The following is a 20,408-nucleotide window of genomic DNA, read 5'->3' on the forward strand; positions in this document are numbered from 1 at the left end:
ACAAATTTCTTGAAATTTTTTTTTCAATCACGATGGTTACCAGTCCAAATTCGTAGATAAAACATTTCAATGCCTTAGAGATAGGTTAAATTCATCTATAAGAATGATTCTGGATCAATTCCATTGAGAGTTTTTCAAAGTTTATCGCGTTGTTTAATCGCGATGGTTACCAGTCCAAATTCGTAGATCAAAAATATCAATGGCATAGAGATAGGTTCAATTCATCTATATGAATGATTCTGGATAAATTTCATTGCTGAGTTTTTCAAAGTTTATCGCGCTTTTTTATTCGCGATGGTTACGAGTCCAAATTCAATGAACAAACATTTCTATCACTTTGAAGTGATTTTCTATTCATCCATTGGGACTGGGAGGGTAATTTTTCATTTTTGAATGTCAACGGCCATATCACGTAGAACGCACCTGGTCTCGTCAGCTCCCAGAAGTTAAGTTACGTCGAGTCCCGTTAGTACTTGGAAGGGTGACCGCTTGGGAATACGGGATGTCGTTGGCGATGAATAGTTTGTTTTCAATAACAAATTTCTTGAATTTTTTTTTTCAATCACGATGGTTACCAGTCCAAATTCGTAGATAAAACATTTCAATGCCTTAGAGATAGGTTAAATTCATCTATAAGAATGATTCTGGATCAATTCCATTGAGAGTTTTTCAAAGTTTATCGCGTTGTTTAATCGCGATGGTTACCAGTCCAAATTCGTAGATCAAAAATATCAATGGCATAGAGATAGGTTCAATTCATCTATAGGAATGATTCTGGATAAATTTCATTGCGAGTTTTTCAAAGTTTATCGCGCTTTTTTATTCGCGATGGTTACGAGTCCAAATTCAATGAACAAACATTTCTATCACTTTGAAGTGATTTTCTATTCATCCATTGGGACTGGGAGGGTAAATTTTCATTTTTGAATGTCAACGGCCATATCACGTAGAACGCACCTGGTCTCGTCAGCTCCCAGAAGTTAAGTTACGTCGAGTCCCGTTAGTACTTGGAAGGGTGACCGCTTGGGAATACGGGATGTCGTTGGCGATGAATAGTTTGTTTTCAATAACAAATTTCTTGAATTTTTTTTTTCAATCACGATGGTTACCAGTCCAAATTCGTAGATAAAACATTTCAATGCCTTAGAGATAGGTTAAATTCATCTATAAGAATGATTCTGGATCAATTCCATTGAGAGTTTTTCAAAGTTTATCGCGTTGTTTAATCGCGATGGTTACCAGTCCAAATTCGTAGATCAAAAATATCAATGGCATAGAGATAGGTTCAATTCATCTATAGGAATGATTCTGGATAAATTTCATTGCGAGTTTTTCAAAGTTTATCGCGCTTTTTTATTCGCGATGGTTACGAGTCCAAATTCAATGAACAAACATTTCTATCACTTTGAAGTGATTTTCTATTCATCCATTGGGACTGGGAGGGTAAATTTTCATTTTTGAATGTCAACGGCCATATCACGTAGAACGCACCTGGTCTCGTCAGCTCCCAGAAGTTAAGTTACGTCGAGTCCCGTTAGTACTTGGAAGGGTGACCGCTTGGGAATACGGGATGTCGTTGGCGATGAATAGTTTGTTTTCAATAACAAATTTCTTGAAATTTTTTTTTCAATCACGATGGTTACCAGTCCAAATTCGTAGATAAAACATTTCAATGCCTTAGAGATAGGTTAAATTCATCTATAAGAATGATTCTGGATCAATTCCATTGAGAGTTTTTCAAAGTTTATCGCGTTGTTTAATCGCGATGGTTACCAGTCCAAATTCGTAGATCAAAAATATCAATGGCATAGAGATAGGTTCAATTCATCTATTTGAATGATTCTGGATAAATTTCATTGCGAGTTTTTCAAAGTTTATCGCGCTTTTTTATTCGCGATGGTTACGAGTCCAAATTCAATGAACAAACATTTCTATCACTTTGAAGTGATTTTCTATTCATCCATTGGGACTGGGAGGGTAAATTTTCATTTTTGAATGTCAACGGCCATATCACGTAGAACGCACCTGGTCTCGTCAGCTCCCAGAAGTTAAGTTACGTCGAGTCCCGTTAGTACTTGGAAGGGTGACCGCTTGGGAATACGGGATGTCGTTGGCGATGAATAGTTTGTTTTCAATAACAAATTTCTTGAAATTTTTTTTTCAATCACGATGGTTACCAGTCCAAATTCGTAGATAAAACATTTCAATGCCTTAGAGATAGGTTCAATTCATCTATAAGAATGATTCTGGATCAATTCCATTGAGAGTTTTTCAAAGTTTATCGCGTTTTTTAATCGCGATGGTTACCAGTCCAAATTCGTAGATCAAAAATATCAATGGCATAGAGATAGGTTCAATTCATCTATAGGAATGATTCTGGATAAATTTCATTGCGAGTTTTTCAAAGTTTATCGCGCTTTTTTATTCGCGATGGTTACGAGTCCAAATTAAATGAACAAACATTTCTATCACTTTGAAGTGATTTTCTATTCATCCATTGGGACTGGGAGGGTAAATTTTCATTTTTGAATGTCAATGGCCATATCACGTAGAACGCACCTGGTCTCGTCAGCTCCCAGAAGTTAAGTTACGTCGAGTCCCGTTAGTACTTGGAAGGGTGACCGCTTGGGAATACGGGATGTCGTTGGCGATGAATAGTTTGTTTTCAATAACAAATTTCTTGAAATTTTTTTTTCAATCACGATGGTTACCAGTCCAAATTCGTAGATAAAACATTTCAATGCCTTAGAGATAGGTTCAATTCATCTATAAGAATGATTCTGGATCAATTCCATTGAGAGTTTTTCAAAGTTTATCGCGTTTTTTAATCGCGATGGTTACCAGTCCAAATTCGTAGATCAAAAATATCAATGGCATAGAGATAGGTTCAATTCATCTATAGGAATGATTCTGGATAAATTTCATTGCGAGTTTTTCAAAGTTTATCGCGCTTTTTTATTCGCGATGGTTACGAGTCCAAATTAAATGAACAAACATTTCTATCACTTTGAAGTGATTTTCTATTCATCCATTGGGACTGGGAGGGTAAATTTTCATTTTTGAATGTCAATGCCATATCACGTAGAACGCACCTGGTCTCGTCAGCTCCCAGAAGTTAAGTTACGTCGAGTCCCGTTAGTACTTGGAAGGGTGACCGCTTGGGAATACGGGATGTCGTTGGCGATGAATAGTTTGTTTTCAATAACAAATTTCTTGAAATTTTTTTTTCAATCACGATGGTTACCAGTCCAAATTCGTAGATAAAACATTTCAATGCCTTAGAGATAGGTTAAATTCATCTATAAGAATGATTCTGGATCAATTCCATTGAGAGTTTTTCAAAGTTTATCGCGTTGTTTAATCGCGATGGTTACCAGTCCAAATTCGTAGATCAAAAATATCAATGGCATAGAGATAGGTTCAATTCATCTATTTGAATGATTCTGGATAAATTTCATTGCGAGTTTTTCAAAGTTTATCGCGCTTTTTTATTCGCGATGGTTACGAGTCCAAATTCAATGAACAAACATTTCTATCACTTTGAAGTGATTTTCTATTCATCCATTGGGACTGGGAGGGTAAATTTTCATTTTTGAATGTCAACGGCCATATCACGTAGAACGCACCTGGTCTCGTCAGCTCCCAGAAGTTAAGTTACGTCGAGTCCCGTTAGTACTTGGAAGGGTGACCGCTTGGGAATACGGGATGTCGTTGGCGATGAATAGTTTGTTTTCAATAACAAATTTCTTGAATTTTTTTTTTCAATCACGATGGTTACCAGTCCAAATTCGTAGATAAAACATTTCAATGCCTTAGAGATAGGTTAAATTCATCTATAAGAATGATTCTGGATCAATTCCATTGAGAGTTTTTCAAAGTTTATCGCGTTGTTTAATCGCGATGGTTACCAGTCCAAATTCGTAGATCAAAAATATCAATGGCATAGAGATAGGTTCAATTCATCTATAGGAATGATTCTGGATAAATTTCATTGCGAGTTTTTCAAAGTTTATCGCGCTTTTTTATTCGCGATGGTTACGAGTCCAAATTCAATGAACAAACATTTCTATCACTTTGAAGTGATTTTCTATTCATCCATTGGGACTGGGAGGGTAAATTTTCATTTTTGAATGTCAACGGCCATATCACGTAGAACGCACCTGGTCTCGTCAGCTCCCAGAAGTTAAGTTACGTCGAGTCCCGTTAGTACTTGGAAGGGTGACCGCTTGGGAATACGGGATGTCGTTGGCGATGAATAGTTTGTTTTCAATAACAAATTTCTTGAAATTTTTTTTTCAATCACGATGGTTACCAGTCCAAATTCGTAGATAAAACATTTCAATGCCTTAGAGATAGGTTAAATTCATCTATAAGAATGATTCTGGATCAATTCCATTGAGAGTTTTTCAAAGTTTATCGCGTTGTTTAATCGCGATGGTTACCAGTCCAAATTCGTAGATCAAAAATATCAATGGCATAGAGATAGGTTCAATTCATCTATTTGAATGATTCTGGATAAATTTCATTGCGAGTTTTTCAAAGTTTATCGCGCTTTTTTATTCGCGATGGTTACGAGTCCAAATTCAATGAACAAACATTTCTATCACTTTGAAGTGATTTTCTATTCATCCATTGGGACTGGGAGGGTAAATTTTCATTTTTGAATGTCAACGGCCATATCACGTAGAACGCACCTGGTCTCGTCAGCTCCCAGAAGTTAAGTTACGTCGAGTCCCGTTAGTACTTGGAAGGGTGACCGCTTGGGAATACGGGATGTCGTTGGCGATGAATAGTTTGTTTTCAATAACAAATTTCTTGAAATTTTTTTTTCAATCACGATGGTTACCAGTCCAAATTCGTAGATAAAACATTTCAATGCCTTAGAGATAGGTTCAATTCATCTATAAGAATGATTCTGGATCAATTCCATTGAGAGTTTTTCAAAGTTTATCGCGTTTTTTAATCGCGATGGTTACCAGTCCAAATTCGTAGATCAAAAATATCAATGGCATAGAGATAGGTTCAATTCATCTATAGGAATGATTCTGGATAAATTTCATTGCGAGTTTTTCAAAGTTTATCGCGCTTTTTTATTCGCGATGGTTACGAGTCCAAATTAAATGAACAAACATTTCTATCACTTTGAAGTGATTTTCTATTCATCCATTGGGACTGGGAGGGTAAATTTTCATTTTTGAATGTCAATGGCCATATCACGTAGAACGCACCTGGTCTCGTCAGCTCCCAGAAGTTAAGTTACGTCGAGTCCCGTTAGTACTTGGAAGGGTGACCGCTTGGGAATACGGGATGTCGTTGGCGATGAATAGTTTGTTTTCAATAACAAATTTCTTGAAATTTTTTTTTCAATCACGATGGTTACCAGTCCAAATTCGTAGATAAAACATTTCAATGCCTTAGAGATAGGTTCAATTCATCTATAAGAATGATTCTGGATCAATTCCATTGAGAGTTTTTCAAAGTTTATCGCGTTTTTTAATCGCGATGGTTACCAGTCCAAATTCGTAGATCAAAAATATCAATGGCATAGAGATAGGTTCAATTCATCTATAGGAATGATTCTGGATAAATTTCATTGCGAGTTTTTCAAAGTTTATCGCGCTTTTTTATTCGCGATGGTTACGAGTCCAAATTAAATGAACAAACATTTCTATCACTTTGAAGTGATTTTCTATTCATCCATTGGGACTGGGAGGGTAAATTTTCATTTTTGAATGTCAATGGCCATATCACGTAGAACGCACCTGGTCTCGTCAGCTCCCAGAAGTTAAGTTACGTCGAGTCCCGTTAGTACTTGGAAGGGTGACCGCTTGGGAATACGGGATGTCGTTGGCGATGAATAGTTTGTTTTCAATAACAAATTTCTTGAAATTTTTTTTTCAATCACGATGGTTACCAGTCCAAATTCGTAGATAAAACATTTCAATGCCTTAGAGATAGGTTAAATTCATCTATAAGAATGATTCTGGATCAATTCCATTGAGAGTTTTTCAAAGTTTATCGCGTTGTTTAATCGCGATGGTTACCAGTCCAAATTCGTAGATCAAAAATATCAATGGCATAGAGATAGGTTCAATTCATCTATTTGAATGATTCTGGATAAATTTCATTGCGAGTTTTTCAAAGTTTATCGCGCTTTTTTATTCGCGATGGTTACGAGTCCAAATTCAATGAACAAACATTTCTATCACTTTGAAGTGATTTTCTATTCATCCATTGGGACTGGGAGGGTAAATTTTCATTTTTGAATGTCAACGGCCATATCACGTAGAACGCACCTGGTCTCGTCAGCTCCCAGAAGTTAAGTTACGTCGAGTCCCGTTAGTACTTGGAAGGGTGACCGCTTGGGAATACGGGATGTCGTTGGCGATGAATAGTTTGTTTTCAATAACAAATTTCTTGAAATTTTTTTTTCAATCACGATGGTTACCAGTCCAAATTCGTAGATAAAACATTTCAATGCCTTAGAGATAGGTTCAATTCATCTATAAGAATGATTCTGGATCAATTCCATTGAGAGTTTTTCAAAGTTTATCGCGTTTTTTAATCGCGATGGTTACCAGTCCAAATTCGTAGATCAAAAATATCAATGGCATAGAGATAGGTTCAATTCATCTATAGGAATGATTCTGGATAAATTTCATTGCGAGTTTTTCAAAGTTTATCGCGCTTTTTTATTCGCGATGGTTACGAGTCCAAATTAAATGAACAAACATTTCTATCACTTTGAAGTGATTTTCTATTCATCCATTGGGACTGGGAGGGTAAATTTTCATTTTTGAATGTCAATGGCCATATCACGTAGAACGCACCTGGTCTCGTCAGCTCCCAGAAGTTAAGTTACGTCGAGTCCCGTTAGTACTTGGAAGGGTGACCGCTTGGGAATACGGGATGTCGTTGGCGATGAATAGTTTGTTTTCAATAACAAATTTCTTGAAATTTTTTTTTCAATCACGATGGTTACCAGTCCAAATTCGTAGATAAAACATTTCAATGCCTTAGAGATAGGTTCAATTCATCTATAAGAATGATTCTGGATCAATTCCATTGAGAGTTTTTCAAAGTTTATCGCGTTTTTTAATCGCGATGGTTACCAGTCCAAATTCGTAGATCAAAAATATCAATGGCATAGAGATAGGTTCAATTCATCTATAGGAATGATTCTGGATAAATTTCATTGCGAGTTTTTCAAAGTTTATCGCGCTTTTTTATTCGCGATGGTTACGAGTCCAAATTCAATGAACAAACATTTCTATCACTTTGAAGTGATTTTCTATTCATCCATTGGGACTGGGAGGGTAAATTTTCATTTTTGAATGTCAATGGCCATATCACGTAGAACGCACCTGGTCTCGTCAGCTCCCAGAAGTTAAGTTACGTCGAGTCCCGTTAGTACTTGGAAGGGTGACCGCTTGGGAATACGGGATGTCGTTGGCGATGAATAGTTTGTTTTCAATAACAAATTTCTTGAAATTTTTTTTTCAATCACGATGGTTACCAGTCCAAATTCGTAGATAAAACATTTCAATGCCTTAGAGATAGGTTAAATTCATCTATAAGAATGATTCTGGATCAATTCCATTGAGAGTTTTTCAAAGTTTATCGCGTTTTTTAATCGCGATGGTTACCAGTCCAAATTCGTAGATCAAAAATATCAATGGCATAGAGATAGGTTCAATTCATCTATAGGAATGATTCTGGATAAATTTCATTGCGAGTTTTTCAAAGTTTATCGCGCTTTTTTATTCGCGATGGTTACGAGTCCAAATTCAATGAACAAACATTTCTATCACTTTGAAGTGATTTTCTATTCATCCATTGGGACTGGGAGGGTAAATTTTCATTTTTGAATGTCAATGGCCATATCACGTAGAACGCACCTGGTCTCGTCAGCTCCCAGAAGTTAAGTTACGTCGAGTCCCGTTAGTACTTGGAAGGGTGACCGCTTGGGAATACGGGATGTCGTTGGCGATGAATAGTTTGTTTTCAATAACAAATTTCTTGAAATTTTTTTTTCAATCACGATGGTTACCAGTCCAAATTCGTAGATAAAACATTTCAATGCCTTAGAGATAGGTTAAATTCATCTATAAGAATGATTCTGGATCAATTCCATTGAGAGTTTTTCAAAGTTTATCGCGTTTTTTAATCGCGATGGTTACCAGTCCAAATTCGTAGATCAAAAATATCAATGGCATAGAGATAGGTTCAATTCATCTATTTGAATGATTCTGGATAAATTTCATTGCGAGTTTTTCAAAGTTTATCGCGCTTTTTTATTCGCGATGGTTACGAGTCCAAATTCAATGAACAAACATTTCTATCACTTTGAAGTGATTTTCTATTCATCCATTGGGACTGGGAGGGTAAATTTTCATTTTTGAATGTCAACGGCCATATCACGTAGAACGCACCTGGTCTCGTCAGCTCCTAAAAGTAAAGTTATGTCGAGTCCCGTTAGTACTTGGAAGGGTGACCGCTTGGGAATACGGTATGTCGTTGGCGATGAATAGTTTGTTTTCAATAACAAATTTCTTGAAATTTTTTTTCAATCACGAGGGTTACCAGTCCAAATTCGTAGATAAAACATTTCAATGCCTTAGAGATAGGTTCAATTCATCTATAAGAATGATTCTGGATCAATTCCATTGAGAGTTTTTCAAAGTTTATCGCGTTTTTTAATCGCGATGGTTACCAGTCCAAATTCGTAGATCAAAAATATCAATGGCATAGAGATAGGTTCAATTCATCTATTTGAATGATTCTGGATAAATTTCATTGCGAGTTTTTCAAAGTTTATCGCGCTTTTTTATTCGCGATGGTTACGAGTCCAAATTCAATGAACAAACATTTCTATCACTTTGAAGTGATTTTCTATTCATCCATTGGGACTGGGAGGGTAAATTTTCATTTTTGAATGTCAACGGCCATATCACGTAGAACGCACCTGGTCTCGTCAGCTCCTAAAAGTTAAGTTACGTCGAGTCCCGTTAGTACTTGGAAGGGTGACCGCTTGGGAATACGGTATGTCGTTGGCGATGAATAGTTTGTTTTCAATAACAAATTTCTTGAAATTTTTTTTTCAATCACGATGGTTACCAGTACAAATTCGTAGATAAAACATTTCAATGCCTTAGAGATAGGTTAAATTCATCTATAAGAATGATTCTGGATCAATTCCATTGAGAGTTTTTCAAAGTTTATCGCGTTGTTTAATCGCGATGGTTACCAGTCCAAATTCGTAGATCAAAAATATCAATGGCATAGAGATAGGTTCAATTCATCTATAGGAATGATTCTGGATAAATTTCATTGCGAGTTTTTCAAAGTTTATCGCGCTTTTTTATTCGCGATGGTTACGAGTCCAAATTCAATGAACAAACATTTCTATCACTTTGAAGTGATTTTCTATTCATCCATTGGGACTGGGAGGGTAAATTTTCATTTTTGAATTTTAACGGCCATATCACGTAGAACGCACCTGGTCTCGTCAGCTCCCAGAAGTTAAGTTACGTCGAGTCCCGTTAGTACTTGGAAGGGTGACCGCTTGGGAATACGGGATGTCGTTGGCGATGAATAGTTTGTTTTCAATAACAAATTTCTTGAAATTTTTTTTTCAATCACGATGGTTACCAGTCCAAATTCGTAGATAAAACATTTCAATGCCTTAGAGATAGGTTAAATTCATCTATAAGAATGATTCTGGATCAATTCCATTGAGAGTTTTTCAAAGTTTATCGCGTTGTTTAATCGCGATGGTTACCAGTCCAAATTCGTAGATCAAAAATATCAATGGCATAGAGATAGGTTCAATTCATCTATTTGAATGATTCTGGATAAATTTCATTGCGAGTTTTTCAAAGTTTATCGCGCTTTTTTATTCGCGATGGTTACGAGTCCAAATTCAATGAACAAACATTTCTATCACTTTGAAGTGATTTTCTATTCATCCATTGGGACTGGGAGGGTAAATTTTCATTTTTGAATGTCAACGGCCATATCACGTAGAACGCACCTGGTCTCGTCAGCTCCCAGAAGTTAAGTTACGTCGAGTCCCGTTAGTACTTGGAAGGGTGACCGCTTGGGAATACGGGATGTCGTTGGCGATGAATAGTTTGTTTTCAATAACAAATTTCTTGAAATTTTTTTTTCAATCACGATGGTTACCAGTACAAATTCGTAGATAAAACATTTCAATGCCTTAGAGATAGGTTAAATTCATCTATAAGAATGATTCTGGATCAATTCCATTGAGAGTTTTTCAAAGTTTATCGCGTTGTTTAATCGCGATGGTTACCAGTCCAAATTCGTAGATCAAAAATATCAATGGCATAGAGATAGGTTCAATTCATCTATAGGAATGATTCTGGATAAATTTCATTGCGAGTTTTTCAAAGTTTATCGCGCTTTTTTATTCGCGATGGTTACGAGTCCAAATTCAATGAACAAACATTTCTATCACTTTGAAGTGATTTTCTATTCATCCATTGGGACTGGGAGGGTAAATTTTCATTTTTGAATGTCAACGGCCATATCACGTAGAACGCACCTGGTCTCGTCAGCTCCCAGAAGTTAAGTTACGTCGAGTCCCGTTAGTACTTGGAAGGGTGACCGCTTGGGAATACGGGATGTCGTTGGCGATGAATAGTTTGTTTTCAATAACAAATTTCTTGAATTTTTTTTTTCAATCACGATGGTTACCAGTCCAAATTCGTAGATAAAACATTTCAATGCCTTAGAGATAGGTTAAATTCATCTATAAGAATGATTCTGGATCAATTCCATTGAGAGTTTTTCAAAGTTTATCGCGTTGTTTAATCGCGATGGTTACCAGTCCAAATTCGTAGATCAAAAATATCAATGGCATAGAGATAGGTTCAATTCATCTATAGGAATGATTCTGGATAAATTTCATTGCGAGTTTTTCAAAGTTTATCGCGCTTTTTTATTCGCGATGGTTACGAGTCCAAATTCAATGAACAAACATTTCTATCACTTTGAAGTGATTTTCTATTCATCCATTGGGACTGGGAGGGTAAATTTTCATTTTTGAATGTCAACGGCCATATCACGTAGAACGCACCTGGTCTCGTCAGCTCCCAGAAGTTAAGTTACGTCGAGTCCCGTTAGTACTTGGAAGGGTGACCGCTTGGGAATACGGGATGTCGTTGGCGATGAATAGTTTGTTTTCAATAACAAATTTCTTGAAATTTTTTTTTCAATCACGATGGTTACCAGTCCAAATTCGTAGATAAAACATTTCAATGCCTTAGAGATAGGTTCAATTCATCTATAAGAATGATTCTGGATCAATTCCATTGAGAGTTTTTCAAAGTTTATCGCGTTGTTTAATCGCGATGGTTACCAGTCCAAATTCGTAGATCAAAAATATCAATGGCATAGAGATAGGTTCAATTCATCTATTTGAATGATTCTGGATAAATTTCATTGCGAGTTTTTCAAAGTTTATCGCGTTTTTTTATTCGCGATGGTTACGAGTCCAAATTCAATGAACAAACATTTCTATCACTTTGAAGTGATTTTCTATTCATCCATTGGGACTGGGAGGGTAAATTTTCATTTTTGAATGTCAACGGCCATATCACGTAGAACGCACCTGGTCTCGTCAGCTCCCAGAAGTTAAGTTACGTCGAGTCCCGTTAGTACTTGGAAGGGTGACCGCTTGGGAATACGGGATGTCGTTGGCGATGAATAGTTTGTTTTCAATAACAAATTTCTTGAAATTTTTTTTCAATCACGATGGTTACCAGTCCAAATTCGTAGATAAAACATTTCAATGCCTTAGAGATAGGTTCAATTCATCTATAAGAATGATTCTGGATCAATTCCATTGAGAGTTTTTCAAAGTTTATCGCGTTGTTTAATCGCGATGGTTACCAGTCCAAATTCGTAGATCAAAAATATCAATGGCATAGAGATAGGTTCAATTCATCTATTTGAATGATTCTGGATAAATTTCATTGCGAGTTTTTCAAAGTTTATCGCGCTTTTTTATTCGCGATGGTTACGAGTCCAAATTCAATGAACAAACATTTCTATCACTTTGAAGTGATTTTCTATTCATCCATTGGGACTGGGAGGGTAAATTTTCATTTTTGAATGTCAACGGCCATATCACGTAGAACGCACCTGGTCTCGTCAGCTCCCAGAAGTTAAGTTACGTCGAGTCCCGTTAGTACTTGGAAGGGTGACCGCTTGGGAATACGGGATGTCGTTGGCGATGAATAGTTTGTTTTCAATAACAAATTTCTTGAAATTTTTTTTTCAATCACGATGGTTACCAGTCCAAATTCGTAGATAAAACATTTCAATGCCTTAGAGATAGGTTCAATTCATCTATAAGAATGATTCTGGATCAATTCCATTGAGAGTTTTTCAAAGTTTATCGCGTTGTTTAATCGCGATGGTTACCAGTCCAAATTCGTAGATCAAAAATATCAATGGCATAGAGATAGGTTCAATTCATCTATTTGAATGATTCTGGATAAATTTCATTGCGAGTTTTTCAAAGTTTATCGCGCTTTTTTATTCGCGATGGTTACGAGTCCAAATTCAATGAACAAACATTTCTATCACTTTGAAGTGATTTTCTATTCATCCATTGGGACTGGGAGGGTAAATTTTCATTTTTGAATGTCAACGGCCATATCACGTAGAACGCACCTGGTCTCGTCAGCTCCCAGAAGTTAAGTTACGTCGAGTCCCGTTAGTACTTGGAAGGGTGACCGCTTGGGAATACGGGATGTCGTTGGCGATGAATAGTTTGTTTTCAATAACAAATTTCTTGAAATTTTTTTTTCAATCACGATGGTTACCAGTCCAAATTCGTAGATAAAACATTTCAATGCCTTAGAGATAGGTTAAATTCATCTATAAGAATGATTCTGGATCAATTCCATTGAGAGTTTTTCAAAGTTTATCGCGTTTTTTAATCGCGATGGTTACCAGTCCAAATTCGTAGATCAAAAATATCAATGGCATAGAGATAGGTTCAATTCATCTATAGGAATGATTCTGGATAAATTTCATTGCGAGTTTTTCAAAGTTTATCGCGCTTTTTTATTCGCGATGGTTACGAGTCCAAATTCAATGAACAAACATTTCTATCACTTTGAAGTGATTTTCTATTCATCCATTGGGACTGGGAGGGTAAATTTTCATTTTTGAATGTCAACGGCCATATCACGTAGAACGCACCTGGTCTCGTCAGCTCCCAGAAGTTAAGTTACGTCGAGTCCCGTTAGTACTTGGAAGGGTGACCGCTTGGGAATACGGGATGTCGTTGGCGATGAATAGTTTGTTTTCAATAACAAATTTCTTGAAATTTTTTTTTCAATCACGATGGTTACCAGTCCAAATTCGTAGATAAAACATTTCAATGCCTTAGAGATAGGTTAAATTCATCTATAAGAATGATTCTGGATCAATTCCATTGAGAGTTTTTCAAAGTTTATCGCGTTTTTTAATCGCGATGGTTACCAGTCCAAATTCGTAGATCAAAAATATCAATGGCATAGAGATAGGTTCAATTCATCTATAGGAATGATTCTGGATAAATTTCATTGCGAGTTTTTCAAAGTTTATCGCGCTTTTTTATTCGCGATGGTTACGAGTCCAAATTCAATGAACAAACATTTCTATCACTTTGAAGTGATTTTCTATTCATCCATTGGGACTGGGAGGGTAAATTTTCATTTTTGAATGTCAACGGCCATATCACGTAGAACGCACCTGGTCTCGTCAGCTCCCAGAAGTTAAGTTACGTCGAGTCCCGTTAGTACTTGGAAGGGTGACCGCTTGGGAATACGGGATGTCGTTGGCGATGAATAGTTTGTTTTCAATAACAAATTTCTTGAAATTTTTTTTTCAATCACGATGGTTACCAGTCCAAATTCGTAGATAAAACATTTCAATGCCTTAGAGATAGGTTAAATTCATCTATAAGAATGATTCTGGATCAATTCCATTGAGAGTTTTTCAAAGTTTATCGCGTTTTTTAATCGCGATGGTTACCAGTCCAAATTCGTAGATCAAAAATATCAATGGCATAGAGATAGGTTCAATTCATCTATAGGAATGATTCTGGATAAATTTCATTGCGAGTTTTTCAAAGTTTATCGCGCTTTTTTATTCGCGATGGTTACGAGTCCAAATTCAATGAACAAACATTTCTATCACTTTGAAGTGATTTTCTATTCATCCATTGGGACTGGGAGGGTAAATTTTCATTTTTGAATGTCAACGGCCATATCACGTAGAACGCACCTGGTCTCGTCAGCTCCCAGAAGTTAAGTTACGTCGAGTCCCGTTAGTACTTGGAAGGGTGACCGCTTGGGAATTCGGGATGTCGTTGGCGATGAATAGTTTGTTTTCAATAACAAATTTCTTGAAATTTTTTTTTCAATCACGATGGTTACCAGTCCAAATTCGTAGATAAAACATTTCAATGCCTTAGAGATAGGTTAAATTCATCTATAAGAATGATTCTGGATCAATTCCATTGAGAGTTTTTCAAAGTTTATCGCGTTGTTTAATCGCGATGGTTACCAGTCCAAATTCGTAGATCAAAAATATCAATGGCATAGAGATAGGTTCAATTCATCTATTTGAATGATTCTGGATAAATTTCATTGCAAGTTTTTCAAAGTTTATTGCGCTTTTTTATTCGCGATGGTTACGAGTCCAAATTCAATGAACAAACATTTCTATCACTTTGAAGTGATTTTCTATTCATCCATTGGGACTGGGAGGGTAAATTTTCATTTTTGAATGTCAACGGCCATATCACGTAGAACGCACCTGGTCTCGTCAGCTCCTAAAAGTTAAGTTACGTCGAGTCCCGTTAGTACTTGGAAGGGTGACCGCTTGGGAATACGGTATGTCGTTGGCGATGAATAGTTTGTTTTCAATAACAAATTTCTTGAAATTTTTTTTCAATCACGAGGGTTACCAGTCCAAATTCGTAGATAAAACATTTCAATGCCTTAGAGATAGGTTCAATTCATCTATAAGAATGATTCTGGATCAATTCCATTGAGAGTTTTTCAAAGTTTATCGCGTTTTTTAATCGCGATGGTTACCAGTCCAAATTCGTAGATCAAAAATATCAATGGCATAGAGATAGGTTCAATTCATCTATAGGAATGATTCTGGATAAATTTCATTGCGAGTTTTTCAAAGTTTATCGCGCTTTTTTATTCGCGATGGTTACGAGTCCAAATTCAATGAACAAACATTTCTATCACTTTGAAGTGATTTTCTATTCATCCATTGGGACTGGGAGGGTAAATTTTCATTTTTGAATGTCAACGGCCATATCACGTAGAACGCACCTGGTCTCGTCAGCTCCCAGAAGTTAAGTTACGTCGAGTCCCGTTAGTACTTGGAAGGGTGACCGCTTGGGAATACGGGATGTCGCTGGCGATGAATAGTTTGTTTTCAATAACAAATTTCTTGAAATTTTTTTTTCAATCACGATGGTTACCAGTCCAAATTCGTAGATAAAACATTTCAATGCCTTAGAGATAGGTTAAATTCATCTATAAGAATGATTCTGGATCAATTCCATTGAGAGTTTTTCAAAGTTTATCGCGTTGTTTAATCGCGATGGTTACCAGTCCAAATTCGTAGATCAAAAATATCAATGGCATAGAGATAGGTTCAATTCATCTATTTGAATGATTCTGGATAAATTTCATTGCAAGTTTTTCAAAGTTTATTGCGCTTTTTTATTCGCGATGGTTACGAGTCCAAATTCAATGAACAAACATTTCTATCACTTTGAAGTGATTTTCTATTCATCCATTGGGACTGGGAGGGTAAATTTTCATTTTTGAATGTCAACGGCCATATCACGTAGAACGCACCTGGTCTCGTCAGCTCCCAGAAGTTAAGTTACGTCGAGTCCCGTTAGTACTTGGAAGGGTGACCGCTTGGGAATACGGGATGTCGTTGGCGATGAATAGTTTGTTTTCAATAACAAATTTCTTGAAATTTTTTTTCAATCACGAGGGTTACCAGTCCAAATTCGTAGATAAAACATTTCAATGCCTTAGAGATAGGTTCAATTCATCTATAAGAATGATTCTGGATCAATTCCATTGAGAGTTTTTCAAAGTTTATCGCGTTTTTTAATCGCGATGGTTACCAGTCCAAATTCGTAGATCAAAAATATCAATGGCATAGAGATAGGTTCAATTCATCTATAGGAATGATTCTGGATAAATTTCATTGCAAGTTTTTCAAAGTTTATTGCGCTTTTTTATTCGCGATGGTTACGAGTCCAAATTCAATGAACAAACATTTCTATCACTTTGAAGTGATTTTCTATTCATCCATTGGGACTGGGAGGGTAAATTTTCATTTTTGAATGTCAACGGCCATATCACGTAGAACGCACCTGGTCTCGTCAGCTCCCAGAAGTTAAGTTACGTCGAGTCCCGTTAGTACTTGGAAGGGTGACCGCTTGGGAATACGGGATGTCGTTGGCGATGAATAGTTTGTTTTCAATAACAAATTTCTTGAAATTTTTTTTTCAATCACGATGGTTACCAGTCCAAATTCGTAGATAAAACATTTCAATGCCTTAGAGATAGGTTAAATTCATCTATAAGAATGATTCTGGATCAATTCCATTGAGAGTTTTTCAAAGTTTATCGCGTTTTTTAATCGCGATGGTTACCAGTCCAAATTCGTAGATCAAAAATATCAATGGCATAGAGATAGGTTCAATTCATCTATAGGAATGATTCTGGATAAATTTCATTGCGAGTTTTTCAAAGTTTATCGCGCTTTTTTATTCGCGATGGTTACGAGTCCAAATTCAATGAACAAACATTTCTATCACTTTGAAGTGATTTTCTATTCATCCATTGGGACTGGGAGGGTAAATTTTCATTTTTGAATGTCAACGGCCATATCACGTAGAACGCACCTGGTCTCGTCTGCTCCCAGAAGTTAAGTTACGTCGAGTCCCGTTAGTACTTGGAAGGGTGACCGCTTGGGAATACGGGATGTCGTTGGCGATGAATAGTTTGTTTTCAATAACAAATTTCTTGAAATTTTTTTTTCAATCACGATGGTTACCAGTCCAAATTCGTAGATAAAACATTTCAATGCCTTAGAGATAGGTTCAATTCATCTATAAGAATGATTCTGGATCAATTCCATTGAGAGTTTTTCAAAGTTTATCGCGTTTTTTAATCGCGATGGTTACCAGTCCAAATTCGTAGATCAAAAATATCAATGGCATAGAGATAGGTTCAATTCATCTATAGGAATGATTCTGGATAAATTTCATTGCGAGTTTTTCAAAGTTTATCGCGCTTTTTTATTCGCGATGGTTACGAGTCCAAATTAAATGAACAAACATTTCTATCACTTTGAAGTGATTTTCTATTCATCCATTGGGACTGGGAGGGTAAATTTTCATTTTTGAATGTCAACGGCCATATCACGTAGAACGCACCTGGTCTCGTCAGCTCCCAGAAGTTAAGTTACGTCGAGTCCCGTTAGTACTTGGAAGGGTGACCGCTTGGGAATACGGGATGTCGTTGGCGATGAATAGTTTGTTTTCAATAACAAATTTCTTGAAATTTTTTTTTCAATCACGATGGTTACCAGTCCAAATTCGTAGATAAAACATTTCAATGCCTTAGAGATAGGTTAAATTCATCTATAAGAATGATTCTGGATCAATTCCATTGAGAGTTTTTCAAAGTTTATCGCGTTGTTTAATCGCGATGGTTACCAGTCCAAATTCGTAGATCAAAAATATCAATGGCATAGAGATAGGTTCAATTCATCTATTTGAATGATTCTGGATAAATTTCATTGCAAGTTTTTCAAAGTTTATTGCGCTTTTTTATTCGCGATGGTTACGAGTCCAAATTCAATGAACAAACATTTCTATCACTTTGAAGTGATTTTCTATTCATCCATTGGGACTGGGAGGGTAAATTTTCATTTTTGAATGTCAACGGCCATATCACGTAGAACGCACCTGGTCTCGTCAGCTCCCAGAAGTTAAGTTACGTCGAGTCCCGTTAGTACTTGGAAGGGTGACCGCTTGGGAATACGGGATGTCGTTGGCGATGAATAGTTTGTTTTCAATAACAAATTTCTTGAAATTTTTTTTTCAATCACGATGGTTACCAGTCCAAATTCGTAGATAAAACATTTCAATGCCTTAGAGATAGGTTAAATTCATCTATAAGAATGATTCTGGATCAATTCCATTGAGAGTTTTTCAAAGTTTATCGCGTTGTTTAATCGCGATGGTTACCAGTCCAAATTCGTAGATCAAAAATATCAATGGCATAGAGATAGGTTCAATTCATCTATTTGAATGATTCTGGATAAATTTCATTGCAAGTTTTTCAAAGTTTATTGCGCTTTTTTATTCGCGATGGTTACGAGTCCAAATTCAATGAACAAACATTTCTATCACTTTGAAGTGATTTTCTATTCATCCATTGGGACTGGGAGGGTAAATTTTCATTTTTGAATGTCAACGGCCATATCACGTAGAACGCACCTGGTCTCGTCAGCTCCTAAAAGTTAAGTTACGTCGAGTCCCGTTAGTACTTGGAAGGGTGACCGCTTGGGAATACGGTATGTCGTTGGCGATGAATAGTTTGTTTTCAATAACAAATTTCTTGAAATTTTTTTTCAATCACGAGGGTTACCAGTCCAAATTCGTAGATAAAACATTTCAATGCCTTAGAGATAGGTTCAATTCATCTATAAGAATGATTCTGGATCAATTCCATTGAGAGTTTTTCAAAGTTTATCGCGTTTTTTAATCGCGATGGTTACCAGTCCAAATTCGTAGATCAAAAATATCAATGGCATAGAGATAGGTTCAATTCATCTATAGGAATGATTCTGGATAAATTTCATTGCGAGTTTTTCAAAGTTTATCGCGCTTTTTTATTCGCGATGGTTACGAGTCCAAATTCAATGAACAAACATTTCTATCACTTTGAAGTGATTTTCTATTCATCCATTGGGACTGGGAGGGTAAATTTTCATTTTTGAATGTCAACGGCCATATCACGTAGAACGCACCTGGTCTCGTCAGCTCCCAGAAGTTAAGTTACGTCGAGTCCCGTTAGTACTTGGAAGGGTGACCGCTTGGGAATACGGGATGTCGCTGGCGATGAATAGTTTGTTTTCAATAACAAATTTCTTGAAATTTTTTTTTCAATCACGATGGTTACCAGTCCAAATTCGTAGATAAAACATTTCAATGCCTTAGAGATAGGTTAAATTCATCTATAAGAATGATTCTGGATCAATTCCATTGAGAGTTTTTCAAAGTTTATCGCGTTGTTTAATCGCGATGGTTACCAGTCCAAATTCGTAGATCAAAAATATCAATGGCATAGAGATAGGTTCAATTCATCTATTTGAATGATTCTGGATAAATTTCATTGCAAGTTTTTCAAAGTTTATTGCGCTTTTTTATTCGCGATGGTTACGAGTCCAAATTCAATGAACAAACATTTCTATCACTTTGAAGTGATTTTCTATTCATCCATTGGGACTGGGAGGGTAAATTTTCATTTTTGAATGTCAACGGCCATATCACGTAGAACGCACCTGGTCTCGTCAGCTCCCAGAAGTTAAGTTACGTCGAGTCCCGTTAGTACTTGGAAGGGTGACCGCTTGGGAATACGGGATGTCGTTGGCGATGAATAGTTTGTTTTCAATAACAAATTTCTTGAAATTTTTTTTCAATCACGAGGGTTACCAGTCCAAATTCGTAGATAAAACATTTCAATGCCTTAGAGATAGGTTCAATTCATCTATAAGAATGATTCTGGATCAATTCCATTGAGAGTTTTTCAAAGTTTATCGCGTTTTTTAATCGCGATGGTTACCAGTCCAAATTCGTAGATCAAAAATATCAATGGCATAGAGATAGGTTCAATTCATCTATAGGAATGATTCTGGATAAATTTCATTGCAAGTTTTTCAAAGTTTATTGCGCTTTTTTATTCGCGATGGTTACGAGTCCAAATTCAATGAACAAACATTTCTATCACTTTGAAGTGATTTTCTATTCATCCATTGGGACTGGGAGGGTAAATTTTCATTTTTGAATGTCAACGGCCATATCACGTAGAACGCACCTGGTCTCGTCAGCTCCCAGAAGTTAAGTTACGTCGAGTCCCGTTAGTACTTGGAAGGGTGACCGCTTGGGAATACGGGATGTCGTTGGCGATGAATAGTTTGTTTTCAATAACAAATTTCTTGAAATTTTTTTTTCAATCACGATGGTTACCAGTCCAAATTCGTAGATAAAACATTTCAATGCCTTAGAGATAGGTTAAATTCATCTATAAGAATGATTCTGGATCAATTCC

At 36.4% G+C, this 20,408-nt stretch overlaps 38 pseudogenes; all 38 read left to right on the top strand.

The window, feature by feature from the left end:
- The first annotated feature begins 395 nt into the window (after positions 1-395).
- On the top strand, positions 396-514 carry LOC124331314 (annotated as a pseudogene).
- Positions 515-929: 415 nt separating this feature from the next.
- LOC124331325 lies at positions 930-1,048 on the top strand (annotated as a pseudogene).
- A 415-nt stretch (positions 1,049-1,463) lies between these two features.
- LOC124331337 lies at positions 1,464-1,582 on the top strand (annotated as a pseudogene).
- A 415-nt stretch (positions 1,583-1,997) lies between these two features.
- LOC124331349 lies at positions 1,998-2,116 on the top strand (annotated as a pseudogene).
- A 415-nt stretch (positions 2,117-2,531) lies between these two features.
- LOC124333613 lies at positions 2,532-2,650 on the top strand (annotated as a pseudogene).
- Positions 2,651-3,065: 415 nt separating this feature from the next.
- Positions 3,066-3,183, top strand: LOC124330025 (annotated as a pseudogene).
- Positions 3,184-3,598: 415 nt separating this feature from the next.
- LOC124331361 lies at positions 3,599-3,717 on the top strand (annotated as a pseudogene).
- A 415-nt stretch (positions 3,718-4,132) lies between these two features.
- On the top strand, positions 4,133-4,251 carry LOC124331374 (annotated as a pseudogene).
- A 415-nt stretch (positions 4,252-4,666) lies between these two features.
- On the top strand, positions 4,667-4,785 carry LOC124331385 (annotated as a pseudogene).
- A 415-nt stretch (positions 4,786-5,200) lies between these two features.
- LOC124333614 lies at positions 5,201-5,319 on the top strand (annotated as a pseudogene).
- Positions 5,320-5,734: 415 nt separating this feature from the next.
- On the top strand, positions 5,735-5,853 carry LOC124333615 (annotated as a pseudogene).
- Positions 5,854-6,268: 415 nt separating this feature from the next.
- LOC124331396 lies at positions 6,269-6,387 on the top strand (annotated as a pseudogene).
- A 415-nt stretch (positions 6,388-6,802) lies between these two features.
- On the top strand, positions 6,803-6,921 carry LOC124333616 (annotated as a pseudogene).
- Positions 6,922-7,336: 415 nt separating this feature from the next.
- On the top strand, positions 7,337-7,455 carry LOC124333617 (annotated as a pseudogene).
- Positions 7,456-7,870: 415 nt separating this feature from the next.
- LOC124333618 lies at positions 7,871-7,989 on the top strand (annotated as a pseudogene).
- Positions 7,990-8,404: 415 nt separating this feature from the next.
- LOC124330471 lies at positions 8,405-8,523 on the top strand (annotated as a pseudogene).
- Positions 8,524-8,937: 414 nt separating this feature from the next.
- On the top strand, positions 8,938-9,056 carry LOC124330226 (annotated as a pseudogene).
- A 415-nt stretch (positions 9,057-9,471) lies between these two features.
- Positions 9,472-9,590, top strand: LOC124335091 (annotated as a pseudogene).
- Positions 9,591-10,005: 415 nt separating this feature from the next.
- On the top strand, positions 10,006-10,124 carry LOC124331407 (annotated as a pseudogene).
- Positions 10,125-10,539: 415 nt separating this feature from the next.
- LOC124331419 lies at positions 10,540-10,658 on the top strand (annotated as a pseudogene).
- A 415-nt stretch (positions 10,659-11,073) lies between these two features.
- Positions 11,074-11,192, top strand: LOC124331430 (annotated as a pseudogene).
- A 415-nt stretch (positions 11,193-11,607) lies between these two features.
- On the top strand, positions 11,608-11,726 carry LOC124331442 (annotated as a pseudogene).
- A 414-nt stretch (positions 11,727-12,140) lies between these two features.
- Positions 12,141-12,259, top strand: LOC124331454 (annotated as a pseudogene).
- Positions 12,260-12,674: 415 nt separating this feature from the next.
- On the top strand, positions 12,675-12,793 carry LOC124331465 (annotated as a pseudogene).
- Positions 12,794-13,208: 415 nt separating this feature from the next.
- On the top strand, positions 13,209-13,327 carry LOC124331476 (annotated as a pseudogene).
- A 415-nt stretch (positions 13,328-13,742) lies between these two features.
- LOC124331489 lies at positions 13,743-13,861 on the top strand (annotated as a pseudogene).
- A 415-nt stretch (positions 13,862-14,276) lies between these two features.
- On the top strand, positions 14,277-14,395 carry LOC124333507 (annotated as a pseudogene).
- A 415-nt stretch (positions 14,396-14,810) lies between these two features.
- LOC124330227 lies at positions 14,811-14,929 on the top strand (annotated as a pseudogene).
- A 414-nt stretch (positions 14,930-15,343) lies between these two features.
- LOC124334994 lies at positions 15,344-15,462 on the top strand (annotated as a pseudogene).
- Positions 15,463-15,877: 415 nt separating this feature from the next.
- Positions 15,878-15,996, top strand: LOC124331500 (annotated as a pseudogene).
- A 414-nt stretch (positions 15,997-16,410) lies between these two features.
- Positions 16,411-16,529, top strand: LOC124331512 (annotated as a pseudogene).
- Positions 16,530-16,944: 415 nt separating this feature from the next.
- On the top strand, positions 16,945-17,063 carry LOC124333502 (annotated as a pseudogene).
- Positions 17,064-17,478: 415 nt separating this feature from the next.
- On the top strand, positions 17,479-17,597 carry LOC124331524 (annotated as a pseudogene).
- A 415-nt stretch (positions 17,598-18,012) lies between these two features.
- On the top strand, positions 18,013-18,131 carry LOC124331535 (annotated as a pseudogene).
- Positions 18,132-18,546: 415 nt separating this feature from the next.
- LOC124330228 lies at positions 18,547-18,665 on the top strand (annotated as a pseudogene).
- Positions 18,666-19,079: 414 nt separating this feature from the next.
- Positions 19,080-19,198, top strand: LOC124334995 (annotated as a pseudogene).
- A 415-nt stretch (positions 19,199-19,613) lies between these two features.
- LOC124331546 lies at positions 19,614-19,732 on the top strand (annotated as a pseudogene).
- Positions 19,733-20,146: 414 nt separating this feature from the next.
- On the top strand, positions 20,147-20,265 carry LOC124331557 (annotated as a pseudogene).
- Positions 20,266-20,408: the final 143 nt, after the last annotated feature.

The sequence above is a fragment of the Daphnia pulicaria genome, chromosome 3, assembly GCF_021234035.1.
Source record: "Daphnia pulicaria isolate SC F1-1A chromosome 3, SC_F0-13Bv2, whole genome shotgun sequence".
In the NCBI taxonomy this organism is placed as follows: Eukaryota; Metazoa; Arthropoda; class Branchiopoda; order Diplostraca; family Daphniidae; genus Daphnia; species Daphnia pulicaria.